This window comes from Alosa sapidissima, chromosome 5 (assembly GCF_018492685.1).
Source record: "Alosa sapidissima isolate fAloSap1 chromosome 5, fAloSap1.pri, whole genome shotgun sequence".
NCBI lineage: Eukaryota > Metazoa > Chordata > Actinopteri > Clupeiformes > Clupeidae > Alosa > Alosa sapidissima.
The window spans coordinates 20,230,533-20,236,532 of NC_055961.1; the positions used below are offsets into that span (position 1 = coordinate 20,230,533).

The window sequence follows — 6,000 nt, forward strand, 5'->3', positions numbered from 1 at the left end:
ACGGAAAAATAAAGTTCTTTGAATTTGAATTGAATTTTCTAACCACAACAGACGTCGTAGAATACAATATCTGATTAAAAACACTTCTACAATGAGTTTACTTATGTGTTATCCTAAGTTAGCTATAGATATATAGGCCTACAGTATGTAAGTTAGCAGCTAGCAGCTAACATAACCACCGCCGATCTACGGAGTGCGCATGCATGTTGGAGCGCTGTAGACTCATCCCGGTTTTTTAGGTGGTTTACCCACCTAAACTGACAAGTTTTATTTGGCGTGCAGGGGGAAAAAACCTTTCCGATACTTTGCCGCTGGTGCCCTCCAATTGCCATTGTCGGTAAGACCGAACGTGCTGTCTGGGTAATTATGCAGGTTGAGACATGTACATCTCATGATGAATAGTTATTCACCATCATTTGCAAATTGGTAATGACGGTTAAAAGTAACCGAGAGAGACGAGAGACATGTATACACGGGATAGATGCGCGCGCAGCCGTGGGGCAGAAGACGCTGGTGGCCGTCCACAACGTTATAAACTTAACCAAATAGTCGGCTGCTGTAAGCTACAATCGGATTTTATTGTATACCCCTGTTGTCTCAATGATAATAACATCTCATTTCAGACTATATTTCAAAGTTTGCCGTTCATTTGCACTATTCATATAACGTATTTTGTCATTTTTGGCGAAGACATGCATTCCGTTATGGATATTGAACATATTTAACATTCTCTAACCATCGTGATTTCAAATTGGTGCAGTTTTCAGCACAAAAGCTCATTTTATTCTTTTGCTCTTTTGCATTGCTCTATGCTGTTCTATGGTGCTTTCTGCCTCTTGGTTGCGCACCCATGTTTTCGTGACGTTGCATAGAAATCCATGTATGGAGCACAGCTGAAGACGCATTGTCACAAGATATAAGCAACTCCTCTGCAGGATAATCATTTGAGCAATATTAGGGTAAGTGTGGCTTTTTCCAGCCTATGTTTTCGATGGTAACCCATTGTCAGTCAATAGTGAAAGTAACTGCATATAACTGTCTTGTCGTTGACTGACACCATGGTGAAGTTAGTTTCACTTTGCCAATGTGCAAATGCTATTGGTTTTAGTAAATCATGGTTTCGTGGAATGACTATTCCATAAGGTCTCGCAAGCAGCCTCCTTCAAATGCGTCGTTGAATGTCAAAATACCGATGCATTTATTTTACATCGCGCTTTGCGCCGTTAAAGGGAATGACAGATGTCATTCTCGGTTGCAGTTATGTGTGTCAAAACTTAAGAAAAAAAAACTGCACTTCTACCTCCACCTAGAGCCTGTTATTTGTTTTGCAAAATTCCACAGCTCCCGGTTCTTCTGGTCCAATCAGATAAGGGGAGTGTGAGATCTGACTGTCAATCACAGTCTGGTGCAGTCTGGTGCTCAGGGATGCTCGGTGGTAGTGGGGGAGGGGCATGAGAGTTGTAAACATTCAACATTTTGGCTAGGTCCCCTCAATCTGTCAGACTTGCCTACTGCAGACATATCACATAGCATAGCCCCTGTTGTTTAGATATCAGGGGTGGAGAACATAGCGACATTACGCAGAGGCTTGGGCTTCAGGACCCCCTAAGCCCTTGGGCCCCTGGGCCAGGCCCGGTAGGCCTGTTCAGTAATTCATCCCTGTGTAATCCCTGACTAGTTAATAGCTAAAACAGTTTTTGTATGGCTAATGGAGATCTGGATCTAAAGGGTTGATGCCCCATCAGAAACAATAGTGTCACCATTAACAGAACCTTAAGGGATTAACATATACAACAGAGGGATTTGAAGAAATTCACAAAAAACGTTATTTATATACATATTGTACTGTATGCAGGTGTAACAAAGTCATAATTTTATAACATGCATAAAGTGTAGGGTTAGATTACTTTGAACAAAATACAGGCTACACAACCATTTCTGTGGTCAGTAAAGTAAAAATATTGTAACATAATCATTTGGACTACTTTTGGATTACTTCAAAATAAAAGACTCAAAAATGAAATAAAACAGACACTGCCACAAAATTGTTCCACCAATATCCTTTTTCTTTTCCACTTTAAAGTAACAAAATGTTTATTTACCCTAAAATAATGGTGTCAACTTGATGCTACACTGACTTAAAATAGCCTACAGAGAATAGCATGTCTGACATTGCCAATTTGCATGCGCGGAACGGCTTCTATTGCATTATGCAATTGTTTTTCTCACTTTTTGTCTGTTTTAGACAAATTGGTAGAGAGAAAAGTGTAAAGAAAAAGCACTTGACTGTGTGTTTGAGTGTGTGTTGGGGGTGCAAGATGGCCTACTTGATAGGTAAAATACTGCCATTGTAGCTTCTCCATTCTGTGTCCATTCACTTCAAATTAGGTCTATCCTAATTTTCTGACAATGTTAACTACTCTGTTTAGTAACTGCTTGATGAAAAGCTATGTATGTTATGTAAGACATAATCAAAATTGAATCAAGCAATTGTCAACAATAGAATAGAATAGAAACTTTAATTGCCACACAACAATGTTGGTGGTATTTTTTGTAGCTCAGTCCGTTTGGGTGGGGGGTTAATAGCGGGAGGGGATAAATTAAATAAATATAAATAAGTAGAGTTGCAAATCTTCAGGAGTTCAGGAGTGTAATTTCTGAAGGGTAGAAGCTGTTGTTGAAGCACATCGTTCCTGTCTTCAGAGATCTATAGCGTCTTCCAGAGGGTAGAAGTTGGAAGAGATCATGGCTCGGATGTGAGGTGTCCCTGATGATCTTGGATGCTCGGTTCAAGCTGCGTTTAGCATACAGAGAGTGGACTGATGGAAGGTCACAACCAGTGATGTTGGATGCTTTGGTGACAACTCTCTCTAATTTCCTCTTGGTGCGACTGTCAGAGCTCCCATACCAGACGGGGATTGAAGATGTGATGATGCTTTCAATGATGGCTTTGTAGAAGAGCAGCAAAAGGGTTTTGTTGACATGAAACTTTTTCTTAGGAAATAAAGTCTCTGATTCGCCTTTTTGATAAAGTGGGTGATGTTAATGTCCCATTTCAAATTGTGGCTGATATGTGAGCAAGCAATTTAAAGGAGTCTGTCAAGGTTATAGGCTGTTCACCTATACTAGATGGGGCTTTGGTGTTAGGCCACCTTCTCATGTCCACAACCATTTCTTTGGTGTTTGAGGCGTTAAGATGGAGCTTATTTTCAGTACACCAGTCCGTAGCCCATTTCACCTCCTTGTGGTACTGGGACTCGTCATTGTCACTAATGAGGCCGATGATGGTGGTGTCATCTGCATACTTCAATACTTTGACAGAGTGATGGTGAGATCCCATGTCATTAGTGTAGATGGAGAACAGAAGAGGAGATAACACACAGCCATGTGGCGCTCCAGTGTTGAGGGTCAGAGGGCATGATGTTGTATTGTTAACCTTGACTGATTGAATTCTATTCCTCAGGACGTCCAGTATCCAGTGACACAGAGCTGAGTTGATGTTCATGGCTTGTAACCTAGAGAAGAGGATGAGTGGATCAATGGTGTTAAAGGCAGAGCTAAAGTCAATGAACATCATGCGTGCATAGGTGTTGCTTGACTCCAGGTGTTGCAGTATAGAGTGAACTCCTACAGTAGGTTGATGGCATCTTCCACAGATCTGTTAGACTGGTAAGCAAACTGGTAGGATCCATCAGTGATACTGTGGTGTGCAGATGGGAGAGTACCACACGTTCAAACACCTTCATAGCCATTGAAGTGAGGGCAATGGGCCTGAAGTCGTTGAGCCCAGTTGTTTTTGTTGTCTTTTGTTGTAACTTAACACATTTTTTCTCATATAAACTGGTCTGATTAATTACTTGGTTTTTGTTATCTGATTATGTAATCCAGATCCAGTTTGTACAGATTTCGAGATGTTGCAATATATGTGTAAACACAATAATGTGTGTGTGTGTGTGAGGGGGTGGAGGTGGAAGGGGGAGAAAGGGAGTGGGTGTTGGAGTGAAAAATAAAGGTTTAAAATTGACATGTCATTCATATTGAAATCCCCACCGGAAACCCTAACGGAAGATTGATATAGGCTACATCAAAAATGACATGAACATTACAATTACAAATCCGCTTTAGGCTACCAATTTGAAACATTTCAACCTATTTATGTAGGCTATGCTTAGCTTTTGCGTAAAGGACATTTTACAAATTTCACCGTGGATAGTGCAGGGCGATATGTAGCAAAAAAAGGCGTTTGGAACATTTCATATAGATTTTTGCAAATTATGTTTTTTTCACTTCTTCAGACCCTATAGTTTGCAAAACTACCTGTTTCCAATTTTTTCCCAGACTGCACAGGTCCAAAATCCAAGATGGCGGATATATCATCAAAAATTGCAAATAATTGCCATTTTAAACATTTTAAATGGATATATGTTAGGTATTATCATTATATACATACATTTAATCTAATAAAATTGAATGACTTAGGTAATAAATATGACCATGGGTGACATGAGATGTCATGATTATCAACCAGTGATGGGTGTAACCACCATTATGCTATTTATTGGCATACCCGGAAAAACACATTGACTGATTTAAAAGTTTCCTTCACATAACCTAATAATCATTTGAATTAAAGTAATGTTCTCCACCCCAATAGATTAGATTAGAGTAGATTAGATTCAACTTTATTGTCATTGCAGAGTACAAGTATGAAGATAACGAAATGTGGTTTGCGTCTAACCAGAAGTGCACAAAAGGAGAAAAGGGCAATGTGATATACAAAGTATAGACAGGTGGTGCATAGACAGGTGGTGCATAGACAGGTCAAGAAATATAGTGGTGTAGACAGTAGTATACAGCTGATTTATATAAAGTAGAGAGGTTTAGAGTAATATAAATATGTGCAGTGTATTAGCAGTTACCTTATAAGAGCAGAATAAATATGGCTATGTAATGTGAACAATGTATGAACAACATACATTGGGGGGGGGGGGGGGGGTCTGCCTCCTTGTTGTCCCTGTCAAGGTTGCCATAGTCGTGGACACCTCAACAGGCACAGGCAAGGAGGCAGGGTGGGTGGGGGGGGGGGGGGGGGGGGCTTAGTTGGTTGGTTGTCACTGGCAGGGCTTAAAATTCATTTTTCAAAATGGGGGGGAATTCCCCCCTTAGGTTATTAATGTAGGGGGGATTTACACAATTTGGGGGGAGGGGGGGTCGATTCTGATACCAAGTCAAGAATTGCGATTTCAATACTTCGATACTTTTTTAAAAAAAGTGTTTGATTTTGGGGCCCCCACCACCCTGACGTCATCAGTAATATATACTGTAGTGGGATCATTCACAACAGTGGACATCCTAGATTCTGCTTGACTCTCTCCACACACACAAACACACACTGAAAATGATAGCTTATGTGATATGTTTCTATCATATATTTTTGAATTCATATAGAGTGTATTTATTTAATAATGCATTTAGCATTTTACTAGTAATTACTAGTAGCTAAACATATTTAGTAATTTGAATGCCTCATATTGACGTTTAACCTATAACACTTAGCCATATCTTTAATGTGGTGTGTAGGTCCAATTGAGTGCACATTGCTGATGAGTAGGTGTAATTGAGTGCCTGTCACTTTAAGAAAATACGTGAGAGTAATTCTATGGAGTAATTAGCCCCCCTTCAACCTGACGGTTTTAGGCTATAGTCGCTAGTGAATAAAAGTTGTGCATAGTGCGGTATGTGTATGCAAATTATTATGTTTTCTATGTCATTAGATACAATAAATGTTCAAAAAACTAACATGTCGAAGACAATCTTTCTGGGATCAAGTGTTGACGTGACCTGAGCTAGCAGGATCGTTACCAAGGAGCTCTTTCCAGATGTAAAAGTTTGCCATGGTAGCGTAGCCTATTTGCGTAAGCGCAAAGTGGTTCTCTCTCTCTCTCTCTCTCTCTCTCCGTGTGTGTGTGCGTCTGCATGAGGCTATGTTCAATTCAACTC

The 6,000-nt window shown here is 40.1% G+C and overlaps 1 protein-coding gene across 2 annotated transcripts in view; it reads left to right on the forward strand.

The window, feature by feature from the left end:
• The window catches only part of prps1a (phosphoribosyl pyrophosphate synthetase 1A), a 31,024-nt gene extending 25,629 nt beyond the window's left edge, over positions 1-5,395 (forward strand). The window contains exon 9 of one of the 2 annotated variants that reach the window (XM_042091689.1): positions 5,375-5,395. The gene's annotated coding sequence lies outside the window, so the exon portion shown is untranslated. The remainder of the gene's footprint in view (positions 1-5,374) is intronic. The other variant, XM_042091690.1, reaches the window with a different exon arrangement.
• Positions 5,396-6,000: the final 605 nt, after the last annotated feature.